Source organism: Moschus berezovskii, chromosome 25 (genome assembly GCF_049115385.1).
Source record: "Moschus berezovskii isolate FMDL1 chromosome 25, NW_MosBer_1.0, whole genome shotgun sequence".
In the NCBI taxonomy this organism is placed as follows: Eukaryota; Metazoa; Chordata; class Mammalia; order Artiodactyla; family Moschidae; genus Moschus; species Moschus berezovskii.
The window spans coordinates 51,091,075-51,115,765 of record NC_142484.1 but is presented as its reverse complement, the minus strand read 5'-3'; the positions used below and the strand labels follow the sequence as shown (position 1 = coordinate 51,115,765).

The window sequence follows — 24,691 nt, the reverse complement described above, 5'->3', positions numbered from 1 at the left end:
CGGGGAGGACTGGCACGCTGCAGTCCCTGGGGTCGCAGGCATTGGACTGAGCACTGAGCAGGAACAACAGTGTGGATTTCAATGTGTATTCTAGCCCAAAGGCTGATGACAGGATTTGTTAAGTGAATAGATTTTATCCCTGGATCTCAGCATTTACCACATGGAGTGACTGGATGAAAAAAAATGTATGTATGGTTCATGCAAATCAATTCCCTCAATAGCAAATGCATTTTATTTATTTATTTAATATTTAAATAAAAGGAAGATCCAACTGCCAAATGTAATCTGTCTACAGAGGGTGAGCTATTTTTCTCGGGGCAGCTCTGACTTGAATGTGTCCTTTCCATGATTCAATAAAAAGTACAATTAATCACAAGAGCTAATGTTTATTGGGCCCTTATGTTCAAGCACTGTTTTAGTCCCTTTATTTGGATTGATTCATTTAATAGTCACAATCCTATGAAATAAGTGTATTGTTATAATCCTCACCTCACAGATGAAAAAAAAATTGAGATTCAGGGAAGTTAAGTGACTTGCCTAAGGTCACACAGCTAGAAAACAGCAAAGCTAGAATTAAGTTCCCAGCATTCTGGGTTGCATATTTTGTAATGTAATTTGTGCAGAAGTCCAAGTCCTTCTGTGCTCCCCCGCCCCTCGCCCCCGCAATAGCCATCTCTGGGAGCTCTTGGAGTCTTAAGTCTGAACACTATGCTCCCTAATGCTGAGTTGCCTTTGCAATCGGTGAGAAATAATAGGGGATTACATTTGGAGTTTAGTTAGCCAGATGACTAATACCACTAATATCCCCATCCCTGGGAAGAATTCCACCTAATTTTTACATTCAGTCTCCTCCTGCAGCCTTACGGGAAGGCAGAGACAAAATAAAGAACATCTCATTTATTTTCAATAATGAAGGTTATTGGATTTTCACTTAATAATAAATGACATCAGGGGACCCAGATTGGGGGTTGGGGATCAAAGTTCCCTAAAGGTGAATTTTTTACATGCTGTAAACTTTAATTAGCAAATATATTGACTGCCTGAAAATGCTCTAGTCTGTCTGAGTAGAGATTTATTGTTAGAATGGAAAAACCCAAGTCCCAGAGTGAAAGCAAAGTCCTTTCCTGTTCTCGGGCAGTAGGCTCCAGGGACCCCCAGGGGGCAGTCTAACCGTCAGGGATGCAGAGGCAGAAGTAGGATGGGGGACAGCAGGGAGGAAAGCCTGGAGGTGGACGCAGAGTGTGGAGCCTCCAGAGTATTAACTTCCCAGCTACATGTTTTCAAAAGATGCTCACGTTCTTTGTTGCGTGTGGGCGGGGTGAAAGGGAGACTGCTACTATGGTCATGCTCGGTATCAAATTGCTATATGCCCTATCCCGGGAGACATTCAGCAGCCCCTGCTGTAGGAAGCGTTCAGGTAGTGTCAATATTAATCAGCAATTAATAAATATTTTTGCATGACAAGAATATTTTTATTTTAATGTTATTCTCTGTAGCATTATTCATAACAGCAAAAAATGAAAACACCTTTTGAACTCTGTAACTGGTGCTCAGTGAATCTCAATTCTCTTTTCCTCTTCCATTCTCATCTTGATCTTCACTTCCAAACTGACAAACCTGTATTTCACGGGGCCCTTATGAGAATAAAATGAAACAAACACTTCTCTGCTCAACACAACTGCCATTCACTAGTAACCGCGATTTATTGAAATGAAGTAATTGGAAGGACTGATGCTAAAGCTGAAACTGCAATACTTTGGCCACCTCATGCGACGAGTTGACTCACTGGAAAAGACTCTGACGCTGGGAAAGGTTGGGGGCGGGAGGAGAAGGGGACGACAGAGAATGAGATGGCTGGATGGCATCACCAACTCTGTGGACATGAGTTTGAGTGAACTCCAGGAGTTGGTGATGGACAGGGAGGCCTGGCGTGCTGTGATTCATGGGGTTGCGGAGAGTCGGACACGACTGAGCGACTGAATTGAACTGAACAGTTGCCAACACACAGTATAAGTTTAACACGTTTGCTAAGCAAAACAAAAATGATCAGAACATGGCTAAACTAAAAGGACGATGCTCCCCCTTTCCAAGCTTCTATGGATGTGTTCCAAATCAGAGTGATGGAAATAAACCAGACTGCACACTTGGGATAGTCCCAGTGATTTCAAAGCAGGTAGCAAAATCCAGGCTTTGGCATCAGTATTCCTGACGTCAAGTCCACACAGTTCTCAGAGGAGAGTTACTTCTGGACCAGAAATTGGCTGCCTTCTCAAATGGTCATTCGGAAGGCATCTTGTTCTGCACCACAAGCCCTGGTTGTCCCGTGACTGAATCTTACCTGCTCCTTGAGACAGTCACCTCGTGTTTCCTCTCTGCTTGCTCTCCCACCCTACCACACAGATGCCACTTCTTTTGATCTCACATAGGAGCCTAGTCGGAGAAGACAATGGCAAGCCACTCCAGTACTCTTGCCTAGAAAATCCCATGGATGGAGGAGCCTGGTGGGCTGCAGTCCGTGGGGTCGCTAAGGGTCGGACACGACTGAGCGACTTCACTTTCCCTTTTCACTTTCACACATTGGAGAAGGAAATGGCAACCCACTCCAGTGTTCTTGCCTGGAGAATCCCAGGGACGGGGGAGCCTGGTGGGCTTCTGTCTGTGGGGTCACACAGAGTCAGACACGACTGAAGTGACTTAGCGGCAGCAGCAGCAGCAGGAGCCTGGTAGGCTGCAGTCCATGAGGTCACTAAGAGTCGGACACGACTGAGCAACTTCACTTTCACTTTTCACTTTCATGCATTGGAGAAGGAAATGGCAACCCATTCCAGTGTTCTTGCCTGGAGAATCCCAGGGACGGGGGAGCCTGGTAGGCGGCCGTCTCTGGGGTCACACAGAGTCGGACACGACTGAAGTGACTCAGCAGCAGCAGCAGCAGCAGCCTTCTTTGGTGGGTAGGTCACATGGGCATGGACTTGGGAAGCCTGAAAGAGCTTCTGGCCTTGTCCTGATCCTGCTTATGCAACTGGCCCTCAGCAAGCCAGCGGCCTCTCTGTGCTGTCTCTATCTGCAAGACAGTAATGATCTGGGGCTTTCCTGGCCGTCCAGTGGCTAAGACTCCACTAGGCATGGGTTTGATCCCTGGTCAGAGAAGTCAGATTCCGCATGCTACATGCCACATGCCATGCACAGTGCTGCCAAAAACAACACACACAGTAATAGTCTGGTCATTGTGTGATTGTTATGTTTGAGAATCTCTTTCCTGAAATGTTCACTGAACCCTCCTGTTTCCTCGCCTCCAGTTAGAATTACCCTAGTTGCGTGTTATCGCTCTGTTAAAGCACTATTGATGCCTTGGTTTCATCTTTCCTTCCCGCATCCCTGGATCTCAGTCTCCTTATTGCCTGTGATGCTCAAGAATGTTTGATGAGTGAATGAATGAACGGGAAAACAGTAGAAAGTACAATGCTCGAAAGCAGTCAGACTCATCTATAAGAGTCCAGGTAGTTAACAGTTCAAGATTTGTGGGCCTGTTGCAACCACAAGAACGAAACAGCCTTTTGATGAAAGTGAAAGAGGAGAGTGAAAAAGTTGGCTTTAAACTCAACATTCCGAAAACTAAGATCATGGCATCCGGTCCCATCACTTCATGGCAAATAGATGGGGAAACAATGGAAACAGTGAGAGACTTTATTTTGGGGGGCTCCAAAATCACTGCAGATGGTGACTGGAGCCATGAAATTAAAAGACGCTTGCTCCTTGGAAGGGACGTTATGACCAACTTAGGTATTATATTAAAAAGCAGAGACATTACTTTGCCAACCAAGGTCCGTCTAGTCAAGGCTATGGTTTTTCCCGTGGTCATGTATGGATGTGAGAGTTGGACTGTGAAGAAAGCTGAGCACCGAAGAATTGATGCTTTTGAACTGTGGTGTTGGAGAAGACTCTTGAGAGTCCCTTGGACTGCAAGGAGATCCAACCAGTCCATTCTAAAGGAGATCAGTCCCGAATATTCATTGGAAGGACCAATGCTGAAGCTGAAACTCCAAAACTTTGGCCTCTGATGCAAAGAACTGACTCAATGGAAAAGAACCTGACGTTGGGCAAGATTGAAGGCAGGAATAGAAGGGGACGACAGAGGATGAGATGGTTGGATGGCATCACCGACTCAATGGACGTGAGTTTGAGTAAACTCTGGGAGTTGGTAATGGACAGGGAAGCCTGGCATGCTGCAGTCCATGGGGTCTCAGAGTCGGACATGACTGGGCAACTGAACCGAACTGGCTGAACTGCAACCACTCACTCAGCTGGTATGTCCCAAAACAGCCACTGACACAGGTAAATGAATGGATGTGGCTGTGTTCCAATTAAATTTTATCTATGGACACTGAAGTTGAATGTCATCTGATTTTTACATACCATGAATTATCATTTTTTCTTTCATTTTAAAATGTAAAAGTCATTCTTTGCACATGCGCACACAGAAAGTCGATGCAGGCCAGATTTGGCTCACAGGCCCTAGTTTGCCAGACTCTGCTCTAAAGAAATAGTGGGTGTGTGCTCAGTTGCTAAGTCGTTTCCCATTCTTTGTGACCCTGTGGACTATAGCCTGCCAGGCTCCTCTGTCCAAGGGATTTCCCAGGCAATAATACTGGAGTGGGTTGCCATTCCTTCTCCAGGTGATCTTCCTGACCCAGAGATTGAAACTGGGCCTCCTGCATTGCAGGAAGCTGTAACCCTGGGCCACCAAGAAGACCAAAGCAATAGCAGATATGTTTTTCCAGGTGATGCTGGGACTGCCCACGGGTGCCTCTCCTTTCACATGAATAAATCCTGAGATCCACCAAATATGTGACACCAGGCTGTGTCTCCCCACCATCAGCAGGGAGACTCCTCCTGTCACCTGCTGCCCTATCAACCTGAAGGTCTGACCAGCTGCCTTCCCTACACTCTGTCCCCTCAAATGATCTATGATTCTCCTACTCCTGGGGTGCCCAGACTGGTTTTCAGTACACAGCTCATCTTCCCAGCAGTGAGCTCTGTCCACATCTGCAGAGCAAGGGTTATCCTTTGGACATGCAATTTGGTTAAGAATTGGGGTGAATTTGCCTCTATCCTTTCTCATTCATTGTGCAATTACACTGATTTAAATTATAACACATTTTGTTCATTGAACATGTTGTTGTTGTTGAGTCACTAAATCATATGGGACCCCATGGAATGAAGCACACTACTATGTCCTCAATCAGCACTGTGTTCTGGGACTTTTCAAGTCTACCTCATTTATAAAATGATTTCAAAGTAGCATTGACGTCTGCATCACCAATATGGGCTTCTTTCTCTTTCAAGACCTGTTTAACAGAGGGAGGTTGGTAGGAACCAGCATTAGAAGTATAAAAGATTTGTTGAGAAGGGAGGCATAATAAAACCATCAGTTATTGAGAGTTTAATACATACCAGGTGCCAGTCTACAGATTCTCCCATGAAAGGATCAAAGCAAACATAAGAGGGCAGATAATATCATTATTTCAAACTGAGGCTTAAGAAAGTTTAACTGGTTGAAAGTCATTTATCTAGGAAGTAGGAGAGTGAGGTTTTGCCCAAGTGATCTGACTCCAGAGCCTCTTCCTTTTAACAATTTTGTCCCAGAATTGTTAAAGTCATAAGTGTATTTCATCATTTTCCACCGTCAGTATAAAGTTTTGGCTAAGTCTCCTCTTCTTCCTTTAGTTTATTTTTATATTGTTACATCACTCCATATTCTTTTATGAATTCCTTTTTCTTCCACCATCACCATCATTTCCCTCTCTTTTTTTTAAATTTTTTTTTTTCCCAGAATGAACGTGGGATCCTAGGCTTCCCAGGTGGCTCAGAGACTCAGGAGATGCAAGTTTGATGCCTCGGTTGGAAAGATCCCTTGGAGTGGGAAATAGCAACCCACTCCAATATTCTTGCCTGGGAAATTCCATGGACAGAGGAGCCTGGTGAGCTACAGTCACGGAACCACCTTGAAGGGATCGTTTCAGTGTCCCAGTTATAGTCATTCTATATTATATCCTATGTACACAGTTTAGTAATAAGCATGTGTCCTATATGTACATATGGTATATGGAGTGTTCAGAAGTCTGAGGATTTAAGGTTTGGCGTCATCTCTTGTGATTGTTAAGTGCCAAAGATAAACAAGAATGTGATTTGTTTCTTTATAAGAAATATGACCTCCATGGGAACTGCTCTTTTGCCCTATTTTTCTATGCTCTAAACCACTGTTTTCCAAACTATATTCCTCAGTACATTAGTTCCATGAGTGGTTAATAGTATATCTCTTAAAAAGGTTCCCCAATCAAATACCTGCAGTGAACTCTACCACGAGTTTTTGCCCTCATAGGAAACAGGGTTCCCATAGAATCTAAGGCATGGACTGCTCTGTTCTTACCTCTAAAGAGGCTGCTGCCTCATCCTATGCTAATGAGGACACCATTCTCCCGAGATTACAATGTTATCGGCTTCTCAGGTACTTAAAACGTACAGATTATTGTTCAGCTGGGGCTACTTCTCCAGGACATTAACTTCACCAATTACGAGTGCATTTTCTCATCGTTTCTTCTTGCTCAGTTTCATTTTCTGAGGGTTAGAAAGCTAGCTTTCCTCCACATTGAGACAATAGCCTCCACTCACCTGCCTAAACCTTACCGCCCCTTCAGTTTTCACTCCTGTTCTGCCCAGTCTCTTGACCACTTCAGTGCTTCCCCGGAGGTGGAAACCTTGACCTTTTAATGACCATCCCCCTCCTCACTCTCATCCTCTGCATGAAGGCTACAGATGCTTATGGCCTTGTGAAAATAATTCCTCATTCATTCTTTCAGCTGTTAAAAATTAAGGACCTACTATGGGCTGGGCGTTGTTGTAGGATCTGGTTGAAAGGCTCAGTAAATGAATGGGTTTCCTCCGCTGGGATTTGGGAAGCTCTGTTAAGTAATGCATGGCTAGGTAAGTATATTTATCTTTTAGGAAGAAAAGTGCTCTGTAAATCAGGGAACTATTATAATATTTACATATTGGTACCATGAAAAATGATTTAAGCAGTTTTCACTGTATTAAGACTCCTGATAATTTGCATTTATATAAGCACATTATTGGCACAAATTTGTCCCTCTGAGTAGCTCCACATAAAGTGGTTTTGCTTTAATTATCTCTCACAAAGCAACTATAAAATGATTGTAAAACAATTTGCAAGTATGTGTGTTATCCATAAATGCTAAATAACAGTTAAATTATAAACACTATGCAGTGAAATCTGACATTTCTCAGGATAATATTTCAGTTGCTCACCTGACGTACTGTCAACTCTGGAGCAATAACATCTGGATTAGGATAGATGTGTAGCTGGAGAGGTAAGGAAGAGTGTGCACTTACCTTAGGAGCATCCCAAAGGAAGGAGAACCTTCTTTTACCCTCTAATTTTTTTTCTGTACCTTCCTAACCCTCAGTGGACCACATGAAATGATTTCCAAAGCAAACCAAAGTAGTCATATAACATGTATGTATTCAAGGGCTAACACCATGAGTTCAGATATATAAGGTGTTTTAAATATTAACTGATGAATGGATACAATAGACATCTGAACACTTCCTTTGATCCTTCATTAGTGGACTCAATACAAGTCACTGTAAATGACATTTTGGAGACAGCAATGAATAAGTTCATCAAGATCCCTGAGCACCCATCCAAAAAAAAAAAAAAAAAAACAAAACCCAGAAGCTCCTGATGATATTTACATAGTCACTTTTCTCCTCCAGGGCTTTGAAGGTAACACTTTTGCCAGCAGTGCAGAAGTAAGTTTAGAGTTCTCAGTCTCTAATCACTCTGAGCAAACTCTGTGGGTCCTTTCTGGAGCTTACAGTTTCATTTCCAACCCAGTATCTGATTCTCCGAAGGACCAGTGGAGGGAAAGGACAGGATGGTCATCAGTCCTATTCCACAGGTGAAGAAACTGTGATTCAGTGTGGTTTATGCAATGGTTTATGCAAATTCACACAGGGATAAATGAGAGACAGAACCTGAACTTAGATTCTAAAATCAAGGGAGGGAAGGGTGCTACAAATACGGGACATCCACAAAACAGTTTCCCCTGTATCATATGCTTTATGGGCTTCCCTGGTGGCTCAGCGGTGAGGAACCTGCCTGCAACTCCAGAGACACGGTTTGATCTCTGGGTTGCGAAGATCCCCTGGAGAAGAAAATGCCAGCCCACTCCAGTATTCTTGCCTGGGAAATCCATGGACGGAGGAACCTGGCGGGCTAAAGGTCCATGAGGCTGCAAAAGAGCCAGACATGATTTAGGGACTAAATAACAACAACACACACTTCACAGTGAAAAAGTGACAACTGGAAATATGTAATTCCCCATTGCTACATGAATGCATGAATGAATCAGCAGTTCTATGCTGGATTCCTGTGCTGACTTCTCAGACTTGCTGTCTTCAAATAGAAACCCTTTGGGACGTTTAATTTTGTGCCCTTTGCATCCTTCTTCCAACCACCACCCCAGCACCACCTATTTCACATCAGCCTATTTCCTTCTCTGTCCCTGATGAAATACAGATGAAAAAAGCCCCTCCTGTGCCCCAGTTCGGAGAAGGCAAGCCACTCCAGTACTATTGCCTAGAAAATCCCATGGATGGAGGAGCCTGGTAGGCTGCAGTCCGTGGGGTCGCTAAGGGTCGGACACGACTGAGCGACTTCACTTTCCCTTTTCACTTTCACACATTGGAGAAGGAAATGGCAACCCACTCCAGTGTTCTTGCCTGGAGAATCCCAGGGACGGGGGAGCCTGGTGGGCTTCCGTCTATGGGGTCACACAGAGTCGGACATGACTGAAGTGACTTAGCAGCAGTGCCCCAGTTATTTCCCTGGGACACTGCTCTGAGACAGATATGGGACTGGAGAAGGAGCAGCCTTGACAGTTTCAATCTCCATCCTATGCTCTTTTTTTTTTAATTGTTATATATTTATTTATAATTTTAATTGGAGGCTAATTACTTTACAATATTGTATTGGTTTTGCCATACATTGACATGAGTCAGCCATGGGTGTACATGTGATCCCCATCCTGACCCTCCCTCCCACCTCCCTCCTGATACCATCCCTCTGGGTCATCCCAGTGCACTGGCCCTGAGCGCCCTGTTTCATGCATCGAACCTGAACTGGTGATCTTTTTCACATATGATAATATACACGTTTCAATGCTATTCTCTCAAACCATCCCACCCTCACCTTCTCCCACAGAGTCCAAAAGACTGTTCTTTACATCTGTGTCTCTTTTGCTGTCTCACATATAGGGTCATCATTATCATCTTTCTAAATTCCATATATATGCATTAGTATACTGTATTGGTATTTTTCTTTCTGGCTTACTTCGCTTTATATAATAGGCTCCAGTTTCATTCATCTCATTAGAACTGATTCAAATGCATTATTTTTAATAGCTGAGTAATATTCCATTGTGTATATGTACCACAGCTTTCTTATCCATCCATCTGCCAACGGACATCTAGGTTGCTTCCATGTCCTGGCCATTGTAAACAGTGCTGCGATGAACATTGGGGTACACATGTCTCTTTCAATTCTGGTTGCCTTGGTATGTATGTTCAGCAGTGGGATTGCTGGGTCGTATGGCAGCTCTACTTCCAATATTTTAAGGAATCTCCACACTGTTCTCCATCTTGTGCTCTTTAAATTCTTACAGAGATGGGGATACCAGCCCACCTTACCTGCCTCCTAAAAAACCTGCACGTAGGCCAAGAGCAAGAGTTAGAACCAAACATGGAGCAATAGACTGGTTCAAAATTGGGAAAGGAGTATGTCAAGGCTGTACATTGTCACCCTGCTTATTTAACTTATATGCAGAGTACATCATGAGAAATGCCAGGCTGGATGAAGCACAAGCTGGAATCAAGAGTGCCGGGAGAAATATCAATAACCTTAGATATGCAGATGACACCACCCTTATGGCAGAAAGTGAAGAACTAAAGAGCCTCTTGATGAAAGTGAAAGAGGAGAGTGAAAAATTTGCCTTAAAACTCAACATTCAGAAAACTAAGACCAAGGAATCCAGTCCCATGACTTTATGGCAAATAGATGGGGAAACAGTGACAGACTTTATTTTCTTGGGCTCCAAAATCACTGCAGACAGTGTCTGCAGCCATGAAGTTAAAAGACACTTGCTACTTGGAAGAAAAGTTATGACAAACCTAGACAGCATATTAAAAAGCAGAGATGTTACTTCATTGATAAAGGTCCATCTAGAAGGAAATGGCAACCCACTCCAGTGTTCTTGCCTGGAGAATCCCAGGGACGGGGGAGCCTGGTGGGCTTCTGTCTGTGGGGTCACACAGAGTCGGACATGACTGAAGTGACTTAGCAACAGCAGCAGCAGCAGTCAAAGCTACGGTTTTTCCAATAGTGATGTTTGGATGTGAGATTTGGACAATAAAGAAAACTGGACATTGAAGAATTGATGCTTTTGAACTGTGGTGTTCAAAAGAGAAGACTCTTGAGAGTCCCTTGGATTGCGAAGAGATCAAACCAGTCTATCCTAAACGAAATCAATCCTGAATATTCATTGGAAGGACTGATGCTGAAGCTGAAGCTCCAATACTTTGGCCACCTGTTGTGAAGAGCTGACTCATTTGAAAAGACCCTGATGCTGGGAAAGATTGAAGGTAGGAGGAGAAAGGGGCGTCAGAGGATGAGATGGTTGGATGGTATCACCGACTCGGTGGACAAGAGTTTGAGCAAGTTCTGGGAGTTGGTGATGGACCGGGAAGCCTGGTGTGCTGCAGTCCATGGGGTCACAAAGAGTCGGACACGACTGAGCTACTGAGCAACAGCGACAGTCCTGTGCCCTGCCTGCCTCTGGGCTGAAGTTTAGAGCTCACATGTGTTGGATTTACACTGCTATCTGGCTTATGGTACAAAGTGAGGGGAGATTGGTAGCCTTCAAATTAACGGCAGTCTCGGCAGAGAGATGTCACCCCTAGAGCCCTGCGAAAGAAAAGCAATTACATGAATAAGTATTACCAGGGTCTTCCTTTGTCGGACAAATGTTCAGTAGCGGCACTTGTGATCAAGTCAATCAGCAAGGTCTACTGAAGGCTTGTGCTTCCACTACTTGTGCACAGATCTCCACACGGTGAGACCTTAACTGTGTGGTTGTGAGTGTGTCGTTCTTGCCACCCAAGACTGGAATGTGTCAAATCAGCTGGCCTGGGAATTCCTAGAGGTGCAGGTCCTTCTTGAATCATGTCTGACACTAAATGTTTGTGGATTCAAATCAGACTGAAAAGGACTTGCCTGAGACTCAGTTTCCACATCTAAGATGAGGAACGGCACCAGAATGATGCCCAGGGGACTTCCAGGAGGTAACATGTCTTGGCTATCACACGTATGTTGTTTTTAGAAAGGAACTCATTTGGGGGGCTTCCCTGGTGCTCCAGTACTTAAGAATCTGTCTGCCAGTGTAGGGGACACAGGTTTGATCCCTGGTTTGGAAAGATCATGCCACAGGGCACAAGGCAACTAATCGCATGTGACACAACTTCCGAGCCCGTGTGCTGCAACTACTAAAGCTGGTTCAGCTGGAACGAGTGCTCTGAATGAGGGGAGCCGCCAAGAGGAGAAGCCCGCTTGTTGCAACTGGAGAAAGTCCGCGGCAGCGAAGACCCAGTGCGGTGAACACTAAATGAATAAAAAGAAAGAAGTCCTAGAAAAAGAGAAAGGAACATGTCTGGATTAAAATTCCACCCCTGCCCCTGCCTACACGTTGGTTGTGTGGTTTGGACAATTCATTTTACCTCTCAGCCATCTGTGAAATGGGAGTTAGGCAAAAGCAGCTTTGAGGCGGAGATGTAGAAAGACGACGTGCTCCAGAAATATCTGTTGAATGAACGATGCTCAGAGTTCAGAGGGAAAGCTTTCCGTGTTAATAGGGCATGACTGTCCCTTTCCGCTAAAGCTGTCAAGCTCTGGAACATAAAGAAAAGGACCTTCTCCCCTTGTCTCCATTCTCCATCTAAGCAAGAATTATTTGAGTGGAAAATCACTAACTTAGAGTCTCTCCAACATTCGGTGCTTTGTCTCCTCCAGGGCAGGACCCCAGCTCCTGGGTTGTGGGGTGGGTGAGTCTGGTGTTGCCTCCCCCTCGTGCTGTTGAGGCAGGGACAGCAGACATCCCAGGCGGCCACATGCTTCAAGACCACCGCAGAAAAGGTGCTCTATGAGCATCTGGGCAAAGAAGTAACTCCGTCCTACTTAGGATTTGATTTCCTATGTTTGCAGGTCTGCAAACTGGATATCTCCTTGTTCAGGTGACCAGACCCTGGGAAACTCAGGTTTCCCTGCTTCTCATGGACACGCTTGAAATGGGACTAAACTAAGTCAAAACAATTCTTTTTTCAATTTTTAAACATTTTAATCAAAGTAGAGTTTGACTTTCAGTGTTGTGTGCATTGCTGCTGTACAGCAGAGTGATTCAGTTATACACGTGTGTATATTCTCTTTTATCTTCCTTTTCACTATGGTTTATCACAGGCTATTGTATACAGCTCCTTGCGCTATAGAGGAGGACCATGTAGCTCAACCATTCTATATATGCTAGTTTGCATCTCCTAACCCCAAACTCCCCCTTCATCCCCCCCACTTCTCCAGCTCGGCAACCTCAAGTGTGTTCTCTGCATCTGTGTGTCTGCTTTTGTTTTGTAGATAAGTGCATCTGTGTCATATTTCAGACTCCACATTTCAGTGATGTCACACATGTCTTTCTCTGTGTGACTAAATTTAAGGTGTTGAAACTTTACATTCAAAGTTCCCCATCACTAACTCTAGTTTGTTTCATTTTGTGGCTTTCTTCTAAAGTATACTGATAATAACACAGAACAGATAAACAAAAGGTCCTACTGTATAGCACAGGGGATTATATTCAATATCCTGTGATAAACTATAAGGGAAAAGAACATGAAAAAGAATGTGTATACAGGCATTTCTGAATCATTTTGCTGTACAGTAGAAATTAACACAACACTGTAAATCAACTTTGCTGCTGTTCAGTCGCTAAGTCTTGTCTGACTCTTTGCAATCCCATGGACTGTAACATGCCAGGCTCCTCTGTTCTCCACTATTTCCCAGAATTTGCTCAAATTCATGTCCATTGAGTTGGTGATGCTATCTAAACTTCTCATCCTCCGCCAACCCCTTCTCCTTTTGCCTTCAATCTTTCCCAGCATCAGGGTCTTCCCATTGAGTTGGCTCTTTGCATCAGGTGGCTAAAGTACTAAATTTCAATAAAACAAAACAAAAATATATATATATATACTGATACTGTTGTGCAGACTCAGTTTATGCCTGCAATGGAGTCTGTCTCTAGAAACTTGAATAAAATGGGGTGATCTCATAGCTACACCTCTGCTCACTAACTATAAAGACCAAGGGGTTTTGGTTAATAGGTAAACCAATTAATAGACATACTTAGTTCATATACCAACATTGGCCACATAGTCTAGCTTTCTTTAGGAATCAGTCCTCCCTGGAGTAACTTTTCACTACAAAGTCACCCCTTCTTGTATTTATGCAGTTGCCCAACAAGCATATCTTGACCATATAACTTCATTTGTCTCATTGCATTGAGCTTGTCATTCTAAATGATTTTATTTCATCCTAACTCATCTGAAGCCTGCATTACAGTCACTATAGATTCATTCTAATTCTTAACCGTCTCATTCCAGAAACCCTGATGACTTTATGTTTATACATTGTAAATACTATTTCTAATAAAATGATAATGAATTTCCAGGGCCCTTCAAATTTGTAAATAATGGGAATATTTTTCCAGCAACAGCCAATTACACTAGCTGGGAAAGTCATTCTATCAGGAACACTTACCCTTCAGCTGATTTCAATGTCAGAAAACCTCTTCATTCTGATTATTCCTGCAGTTCGGAGTCAGCCAAGACTACAGAGATACTATGTAAATGGCTTAAATGGAAGAAGTATAACAATAATAATTCTTAATGAGGAGACAGTCTGGCTCAGCAGAAGGCTGGAAACCTGGAGATGGAGGAGTATCCTCCTGTTTCTTCACTAATGTGTCTGTGACCTTGGGCAAATCGTTTGGTCTGTATGTAAGCACTTGGCTCTCAGCGAGCAGAGTCTGGCAACACAAGGCAGGGAGAGGAAGACAGGACCAGAGGAGACACTGGTTATGGATCACTTGCCACATGCCGGGCACTGCGCGGGATGACTGAGTTCACTGCTCAGGAAAGCAGGAGGAAAGAATTACCTCCATGTTACAGATGGGATGGAAGCTCAGAGCCAGTCAATTCCCACAGCCAGGAAGCAGAGGAGGCAGAATGTAGACTCAGGTCTACCTGGTTCTGTGGCGAAATTCCTTTACACACCTGACTTGCCTTTGTGCTATTTCAAAGAGGCTCAAACAAGACAGGTTATCTCATCTAACTAGCAAGACTCATAGCAAGACTCATAGTAAGACTAGGGAACTTCAGATCCAGATCAGGGAGTGAGCAGCTCAATTGCTCTGGATGGAAGGACTGGAGACTCAGGAAGGGGTCTAGACTCCAACCCTTGCAGTGGTCCCCAACATTTTTGGCACCAGGGACTGGCCTGGTGGAAGGCAGTTTTTCTACAGATGGAACTGGGAGTGTCGTGGGGGATGGATCGGGCGGCATAGCAAGGGGCAGGGAGCGACGGGCCCTGGGGAGCAGTGGGTGAAGCATGACCCGTGGGCCACCTGCTGCTCGCCTCCTGCTGTGCAGCCTGATTACTATCAGACTGAGGACTGATGCTGGTCCATGGCCCAGGGGCTGGGGACCCCTGCATTAGAGTTAACTGTAGGGTCCTCTGGTGCTGTATCAAAGGCTTGAGCTTGACTTTGGGATGAGAGAGAAGATGCTGACAAAGGCATGTGTTCCCCATCTTGATGGCAAGTGCCTCTGTTGGCACTTTTGGTCCCCCCTCCACTTCTGAATCCCCCTCTATTTATGTGGAACACGCGTCAGCTGCACCCCCTGGCTGAAACGTATCCCCTTCTTCCAGGACTCCTGCGGTGGCCTCCTAAGGGTCTTTCTGATTCCAGCCTCAGCCTCTTGAAGCCTCTCCTCACTGAAGGAACAGTAATTTCCCCCCTGAGGACAATAAAGAGTAATCAAGAGATTCAAGCCAGGGGATTACATAATTAGACTTACAGTTTAGGAAAATTAAACTCTGAGCAATTAATGCATAATGATCTTCCCCTTTTACCTCTTTAGCCACTGTTTCCTTCCACCCATTCCCTCCAGGCAAACTGAGTCCAGAACTGTCCTTAATGGATTATTCTGCCTGACAAGCCCCTCTGCCTGTGCCCATGCCCGTGGTCTTGCTGAAACATCTCTATGAAGCAGTCCTCCTCACCCCACCCACTTGGGAAGCCCCCCAAAGACCTTCACTCACAGCCCTCACAACTCACTCATTACTTTGAAACGGCTTCTTTGTCTCCCTTCCAGAGTGTGAGCCCCTCAGAGACCAGGGCTGCACCACTCCCACCTCAGTCACAGCTCCCAGGGCTCCACTAGATGTTAGTAGCCACAGTCCAGCCTTGAAGCAGGCGCCACTCCCCCCACCCCCCAGCAGTCCTGGACTGCTGACTGGAAGGAGCCGCAGAAGGACCCCTGACTCTCAGGGAGCCTGAGAGCTCTCCCCAACAAAGTCTCGCCATGACCGCTTCCTGATTCCGAGTCCTCAGCCCCTGGCGGTATCCAGCACTATACTTCCCAGTGCACTGCACGAATGAATGAAAGGCCACAGCCTTTACAGCACCTTAGTCTTGGGAAGTCACATGCAACGTCTGATGCCAGGCAGAATTCATTCTTATCTTTCTTCTTATTTTTTTCTTAGTTCCCAAATCTTCCCTTCCCCAACTCCACCCACACACTCACTTACCCATGCTTTCTTCATCCCAATATCAAATCAGTCAGAGAAGAAGTCTGAAAAATTGGCTTTGGGGGTAGGGAGTGGCATTCCCTACCCAGCTCTGCTGTCAGATTTGGGTGGAACCCGAGGCAGGCCCAGGGCTGGGCTTCTAAAAGCAGGAGGTAAGACAGCCACTCACTACTGTCACATATTCACTGCTGCAGCTCCTGCTGGGTGGCCTGTTCCCGCTTCTCTGAAGGTGGGCGCTGGCAAGGGGCAGAGGACCACCTTCAGGCTGTGGGATGGCAGGGCTTCTAATATATGGGGTGGACTGGTGCCGGGGTGGGGAGGCGGGTCTTGGGTGGGGAATTGGAAGGATGGAGAAATGTGGGGCAGTGGCTGAGCCCCCACATGTTCTAGGGAAGGCCCGCATAGGAGAAAGGAGGGAGGGGCCATGACCGCTTGGAAATCCCAGCTATAACCCTGGGACCGTGACCCTTGCCAGCCTGGCAAGTCCTTTACTTTCCAGATGGTGCCACCGTGTCCCAAGCTCTGAGCTAGGCCACGGCGTGGGGAGCGGGTGCTGGGGCGGAGCAGGGGGAGAGGAGTAGCGAGAGGTGGGCTGCCTGCCAGGACATCAGGGCCTCACCCTCTCCCCACCCTCCCCTCCCGTGCTCCAGTCTAGTTGACTGAAGGAAGCAACCACCGCAGTGGGCAAGGAGAAGACGCACATCAGTATCGTGGTCATCGGCCACGTGGACTCTGGCAAGTCCACCACCACCGGGCACCTCACCTACAAGTGTGGGGGGATTGACAAGAGGACCATTGAGAAGTTTGAGAAGGAGGCAGCTGAGGTGAGCCACCCGCCCGCGGGGTTGGCTCTAGAAGTGGCGGGGGCTGGGGATGGCGGTCCGCTTCTGGCTGGGTCTGCTGGCAGAGCGTGGAAGCAGGGCACGCTGTGAGGTCTTGGAGCGGCGGCTGAATCTCCCATCAATGCGCTCCTCACTCCTTACCCGTCCCCAGATGGGTAAGGGCTCCTTCAAGTACGCCTGGGTGCTGGACAAACTGAAGGCAGAGAGAGCGCGTGGCGTCACCATCGACATCTCCCTGTGGAAGTTTGAGACCAGCAAGCACTACATCACCATCATCGATGACCCGGGCCACAGGGACTTCATCAAGAACATGATCACCGGCACCTCCCAGGTAAAGCAGCCCTTGTGCCCAGGTCCTTCCCTTTCTAACTAGGGCGGATGGTAGGGGAGGTGGCTGGCAGAGGGAGGGGAGGAAACTCAGGCTTTATTTCCTCGGGGAGGAAGGGCATCATAAGCCTTAGAAGGTATCCGCGCGGACTTTCAGTTCTGACCAATCAGAAGACAGACTCTAATGCGGTCCAGACACCATCCTCCTTTCGGGCTGGGTCAGGGACTGGGTTTTCTGACACCCAGACAAGTAGATCACCATGTGGGGCTCCTGAGGAAGGAACTGAAAGCTTATGTATGGGGCTGAGTAACAGTTTCAGTGGGAGGCAGGACCTCTGTGCACAGCAGCAGCCGGGGGATGAAGGCATTGTCGGTTTCTGGGGAGCGTCCCGCCCGCAAGGGGCCGGGGATTGCCCGAAGCTCTAGCCAGCCTCCCAGCACATCCGGCGCCCCCTCTCCTAACCAACCTCTTGCCCCCACGATGTCTGCCTCCCGCAGGCCGACTGCACCCTGTTCATTGTGGGTGGCGGTGTGGGCAAGTTCGAGGCGAGCATCTCTAAGAACGGGCAGACCCTCCAGCACACCCTGCTCGCCTACACCTTGGGTGTGAAGCAGCTGATCGTGGCGGTCAACAAGATGGACTCGACCGAGCTGGCCTACAGCACCGCACGCTTCCAGGAGATCACCAAGGAAGTGAGCGCCTACATCAAAAAGATCAGCTACAACCTGGCCACCGTGGCCTTTGTGCCCTTCTCGGGCTGGCACGGAGAGAACATGCTGGAGCCCAGAACCAACGTGAGTGCAGGCTGGGTCCATGGGCCGCCGGGCGGGGGAGCAGAACGGGTCTTGGTCCTGGGGTGGGCATGCAGGGAGCCACTCCCTGGCCTTGCCTCCTCATTTACCGCATCCCTGTTCCCGCAGATGCCTTGGTTCAAGGGCTGGAAGGTTGAGCGGAAGGAGGGAAATGCCACCGGGGTGACCCTATTGGAAGCTCTGTACTCCATCGTCTCCCCCACTCACCCATCAACAAGCCCCTGAGGCTTCCGCTACAAGACGTGTATAAGATCGGAGGTGAGGGGCCAAGGCTGGGCCGGCTGAGGGGAGACACCAGTGCAGGAGGAGGTCCGCTGTCTGACTTGCTGGGCTTCAGATCCTGACCTGTGAGCAGTGCCAAACCCCCAGCGTTTCCAGTTTATCTGATATGCAGAGGAAACAGCCAGTCCTTGAGTTTGGCACTTCCTGCCAGCTCTGTAGGTGACCTTGGCCCTTGATCCCCAGGAAGCCAGCTCTTACCGGGCAGGGCTGGAGTGGTTCTAACCACCTGCCCTTCTTCTGCGCAGGCATCGGCACGGTGCCCCTGGGCCGAGTGGAGATCAGCTTCCTGAAGGCTGGCATGGTGGTCACCTTTGCCCCCAGTGGCCTCACCACTGAGGTCAAGTCTGTGGAAATGCACCACGAGGCCCAGTCGGAGGCCCTGCCCAGGGACAACGTGGCCTTCAACATGAAGGACATGTCTGTGAAGGACATCCGTCGAGGCAACATGGTTGGAAACAGCAAAAACGACCCCCGGATGGAGACAGGCAGCTTTGTGGCCAAGGAGAGCCACCCAGGAGGCCAAAGCCCTTGGTGCATGGTGGTGGTGGAGACTGCCTCTTAGAAATCAGCCCCGGTTTTGGTGGAGGCCCCAAGCGGCTCGAGGTTTGGCCCTGGATCTTGGGTCCCAGCAGTGATCCTCTTCCTCTCCCCCCGCCCAGGTGATCGTCCTGAATCATCCAGGACAGATCCACGCTGGCTATTCTCCAGTGCTGGACTGTCACACAGCCCACATCTCTTGTAGGTTTGCTGAACTGAGGGAAAATATTGACCGCCACTCGGGCAAGAAGCTAGAAGACAACCCCAAGGCCCTGAAGTTGGGCGATGAAGCCATCATGCAGATGGTCCCCGGAAAGGCCATGTGTGTGGAGACCATCTCCAAGTACCCGCCCCTAGGTGAGCTGGGGTGGATGGCTTCTGAATCCTGGGAGGGAAAGCACCTCTGACTGAGACCAAGGAGCCGTGCCTTCTGTGTCTGTTTTCAGAAATCTCACTCTTTTCCTTCCTCCTGTCCTCCAGGACGTTTTACCGTGCAGGACATGAGGCAAACCGTGGCCGTTGGTGTCATCAAGGCCGTGGAGAAGAAGAGGCTGCAGCCAAGGTCACTGTAAGGTCGGACCTCAGTGGCCATTTGCCTTCTCTTCCCCGGTGGACATCTTGGCTTCTTCTTTTCCTCTTCATTTCCCGCTGGCGGGAAAGAGTCCCGCCAGACCGTTGAAGAGCCTCTGACGAAATAGCTTTGAACAGAAATCAACCCTCCCTCCTAGACCTCCGGAGCAACCAACCTGGTCTCCTCACCTCGACTAACTGACCTATGAGAGACCACCACTCCAAATCTTGCCTAAAGTTATGTAAGTTGCTCTCTGCCTTTGTTCCGCGCAAACTTCCCCGACCTCGCTCTGTTAGGTCCGGGGATCCAGCCCGGAGGTGCCTAACCAGTAAAGCCTGTTACATTATTTGGCGTCTGGGTTCTTTTATTTAACGTCATGGGCTGTTTCGACCTTACAGTCACCAAGTCAGCGGTGAAGGCCAGCAAGAAATGAAGTGCATCCTTCTCCCATGCCATTTTCTCGGCAGCCTCCACTGTATGAGATACTTCTATGACTGAATAAAATTAGTAGTAAAACTTCTAGCTGATTTGGTTTCCTCCAAGAAGGAAAGGGTGAGGTCAGTGAGGAAATTCTGGGTAAAGAACCAATTTAAGGGCCATAGGCTTGGAAGTGTTTTATGCCGTGGGTAGTTAACACACCATTCAGGTCTTAACAGCCTTCTTCTGTTTCCCACAAGGAAGAATTGTTTGGGGATGTGATGAAGTCGAGTCAATAGCATAAGGCGAGATCCCAGGGCTAATAGGTGAGTCCAACACTACCATGTCCAAAGGCTGAGTTTTGCCAAGAGAATACACTGGTCATAACAACCACCATCTTCTAACAACACAAGAGAAGACTCTACACACGGGCATCACTAGATGGTCAATACTGAAATCAGATTGATTATACTCTTTGCAGCCAAAGATGGAGAAGCTCTATACAGTCAGTAAAAACAAGACCAGGAGCTGACTGTGGCTCAGATCATGAACTCCTTACTGCCAAATTCAAAAAGTAGTGAAAACCACTAGACCATTCAGGTATGACCTAAATCAAATCACTTGCAGTTACAGTGGAAGGGAGAAATAGATTCAAGGGATTAGATCTGATAGACAAAGACTATGGATGGAGGTTCGTGACATTGTACAGGAGGTAGTGATCAAGACCGTCCCCAAGAAAAAGAAATGCAAAAAGGCAAAATGGTTGTCTGAGTAGGCCTTACAAATAACTGAGAAAAGAGAAGCTAAAGGCAAAGCAGAAACGGAAAGATATACGCATTTGAATGCAGAGTTCCAAAGAATAGAAAGGTGAAATAAGAAAGCCTACCTCAGTGATCAATGCAAATAAACAGAGGAAAACAATAGAATGGGAAAGACTAGAGATCTCTGAAAGAAAATTAGAGATACTAAGGGAATACTTTATGCAAAGATGGGCACAATAAAGAACAGAAATTGTATGGACCTAACAGAAGCAGAAGAGATTAAAGGTGGCAAGAATACACAGTAGAACTATACAAAAAAGATCTTCATGACCCAGATATCCCGGAATGTGAAGGCAAGTGGGTCTTAGTATGCATCACTATGAACAAAGCTAGTGGAGGTGATGGAATTAGAGGTGAGATATATCAGATCTTAAAAGATGATGCTGTGAAAGTGTTGCACTCAATATGCCAGCAAATTTGGGAAACTCAGCAATGGCCACAGGACTGGAAAAGGTCAGTTTTCACTCCAATCCCAAAGAAAGGCAATACCAAAGAATGCTCAAACTACCACACAATTGCACTCATCTCACACGCTAACAAAGTCATGCTCAAAATTCTCCAAGCTAGGCTTCAGCAATACGTGAACTATGAAATTCCAGATGTTCAAGCTGGTTTTAGAAAAGGCAGAGGAACCAGAGATCAAATTGCCAACATCCGTTGGATCATTGAAAAAGCAAGAAAGTTTCAGAAAAACATCTGCTTTATTGACTATGCCAAAGCCTTTGACTGTGTGGGTCACATCAATCTGTGGAAAATTCTGAAAGAGATGGGAATGCCAGACCACCTGATCTGCTCCTGAGAAATCTGTATGCAGATCAAGAAGCAAAAGTTAGAACTGGACATGGAACAACAGACTGGTTCCAAATAGGAAAAGGAGTATGTCAAGGCTGTATATTGTCACCCTGCTTATTTAACTTATATTCAGAGTACATCATGTGAAATGCCAGACTGGATGAAGGTTGGATGAAGCACAAGCTGGAATCAAGATTGCCGGGAGAAGTATCAATAACCTCAGATATGCAGATGACACCATCCTTATAGCAGAAAGCGAAAAAGAACTAAAGAAACTCTTGATGAAAGTGAAAGAGGAGAGTGAAAAAGTTGGCTTAAAACTCAACATTCAGAAAACTAAGATCATGGCATCTGGTCTTATCACTTCATGGCAAATAAATGGGGAAACAATGGAAACAGTGACAGACTCTATTTTTTTGGGCTCCAAAATCACTGCAGATGGTGACTGCAGCCATGAAATTAAAAGATGCTTGCTCCTTGGGAAAAAAGTTATGACCAAACTAGATAGCATATTAAAAAGCAGAGACATTACTTTGCCAACAAAAGTCCGTCTAGTCAAGATTATGGTTTTTCCAGTGGTCATGTATCGATGTGAGAGTTGGACTATAAAGAGAGCTGAGTGCCGAAGAATTGATGCTTTTGAACTGTGGTGTTGGAGAAGACTCTTGAGAGTTTCTTGGACTACAAGGAGATCCAATCAGTCCATCCTAAAGGAAATCAGTCCTGAATATTCATTGGAAGGACTGATGTTGAAGCTGAAACTCCAATCCTTTGGTCACCTGATGTAAAGAGCCGACTCATTGGAAAAGACCCTGATGCTGGGAAAGATTGAAGATAGGAGGAGAAGGGGACGACAGAGGATGAGATGGTTGGATGGTATCACTGACTCAATGGACATGAATTTAAGTAAGCTCTGGGAGTTGGTGATGGACAGGGAGGCCTGGCGTGCTGAGGTTCGTGGGGTCGTAAAGAGTTGGACACGACTGAGAGACTGAACTGAACTGAACCATGTCCTTGGAATATCAGTGCCCTGAAACAGAAAATGCCAAATTCTCTTAGGCAGAAGGGGTACTATAAATGGATATTTGGGCTTGAGCTGTTAAGTTAGGTTACCATGCCTAGACGGTGGGGAATGAATGGAGCTTTGTAGCCTTTGTTCCCTAATTTTTGTTTTCCATTTTTTTGGATGCAGCAGTGTATCTCATGGAATTTTATAAGCTATATCATATGTTATCATGTGCTGGGAATCAAGTCTTCCGGGTCTGCCTGTAGCATATTCATTCATCCATCAATTTGGCAGATAATTAGTGCCAGATGGTGGTCTGATCCCTCAGACTTTACCTAAAGTGTAGAGACATGTAACTATCAGGTGATAAATGCATAAAAGCAAGTGAGCAGTAAGAGGGTAGAGGGGGAAAGTAGGCCATGAAAACTTTAAAACAGTAAAAATTTTCAGTCATCCCAGCGTGATGGCAACTTGGACCAGGAGGATAGTCATGATGGATTTAAGTGGTGAGAAATTCTGAATATATTTAGAAACTGACAAATATTTAAAAATTGCATTGAGTTATGAGGAAAGGGAGTTGAAGGTGACATCTAGTTTCTTGGCCTGTGGAATTAGAAAGATTGGACTTCTATCATGAGAGGTGGGAGTGGAATTCTAACTAAAAAAGATGCTAGTCTGGAGAGGAGAGAGGTCCAGGCTGAGATAATCAGGGAAGTAATTAAAACATGGAAAGTGGGTCCCTTGCCCAGAAGTATCTGCTTGGAGGTGCTAAGACATGCACATACACCTATCCTTCCTGGAAGTAAATTAATCAGTTGCATAACCACTGCAATCAGTTCTCTACTGGAAAAGTCATTACTCTTCAAACATTGAGAGTGCTATTAAAATGAATCAAAGCCTAATAAGACTCTGGGAGCTCTTTCAGAAGTCAGGTTGGGAATGAGCAGGAAATGATATTCCTAATCACTATGGAAGTTTGATGTTCAAGATTTAGACCAGGTTGGCAGAGACCTTTTTTTTTCCCCCACTGATCAATAACATTACCTGTTCCTGCCTGTCAAGTTGGCTTCCTTTCATGTACAAATCCCCAGGGAAACCCCACACCTAGCACAGACCTAGAAATAATAACAGGATGACATGTCAGAGCTGTCACAGTGCCAGGTATCAAGAAGCTCACCTGTCTCCAGTGCTGGGAAGCTTGTCAAATTTCAGCTGCTGTCAGCATGAACCACTTAAAGGAACCTGGACCAAACTTGGAGCATCTCAAGCTTGTCAATGTCAAAGGCTACCCAAACTGAGACCAGTGCAGGGGCTATGGTAGGTATGGAATGCAAATTGCTCACCTGTTGGATTTCTCATGCCTCCTGGGGCATGTGCAGAACGGCTAGTCCTTTTTGTCCTCAGAACACCTTATTTAAAATTCTCTAAATCATAACCACAGGTTTGCTTAGAATGATTGGGGAATTAAACTTCCACTTAGGTGCATCCTTAATATGTACTTAATAAACATTTGCTGACCTGTGAATGAATGTCAACCTGCTTTTATTGAGAGAACTGAATGTTTGAATGCTAATTTATTGCTTTTGAAAGTTTTTTTGATGTAGACTAGTTTTAAAGTCTTTATTGGATTTGCTACAACATTGTTTCTGTTTTATGTTTTTGGTTTTTTGGCAGCAAGACACATGGGATCATAGTTCCCCAACCAGGAATAAAACTCATACCCCTTGCACTGGAAGGCAAATTGTTAATCACTGGACCATCAGGGAAGTCCCGCTAGTTTACTCTTAATTTTTAAGAATAATCATGGTTTTGATCCCTGTTTTGTGACTGTATCACTTTGCTGTACCTCTAAACAAACACAACACTGTAAATAAAATATAGTACAATATAAAATAAAAATAAGTAACAAAGATGCCTTTTTAATTTGAAAAAAAGAAAAAGTATCGTGGTTAATGCTCTAAGTACCATATTCTCTACTCAGTAATTCCGCAGTGGGTGGGAGCAAACATAAGCACCAGAACCTCATCTCGTTAGAAACTCCAAGAGTCTTTCTATACAGCATTGCAAAGAGCCACCAGAACTGGCCAACGTCTGGCACCAAACTACGGCTATACCAGTTCAGACTGGTAGTGAGAGCTCCGACATTTAACCTAAGAAGTCGTTTCTGCTGGCCCAGTCCCCCTCATTCAGCCCCTAGCGTAATGCGGTGAGTGGACCTAAGACACCTTAGAGTGGAGTATGCGAGTCGCTCAGTCATGTCCAGCTCTTTGCAACCCTGTGGCCAAGTTCCTCTGTCCA

At 46.1% G+C, this 24,691-nt stretch overlaps 1 pseudogene; it reads left to right on the top strand.

Annotated features, from left to right (window-relative positions):
• The window catches only part of LOC148773948 (elongation factor 1-alpha, oocyte form-like), a 43,659-nt pseudogene extending 24,301 nt beyond the window's left edge, over window positions 1-19,358 (top strand).
• The last annotated feature ends 5,333 nt before the right edge of the window (window positions 19,359-24,691 follow it).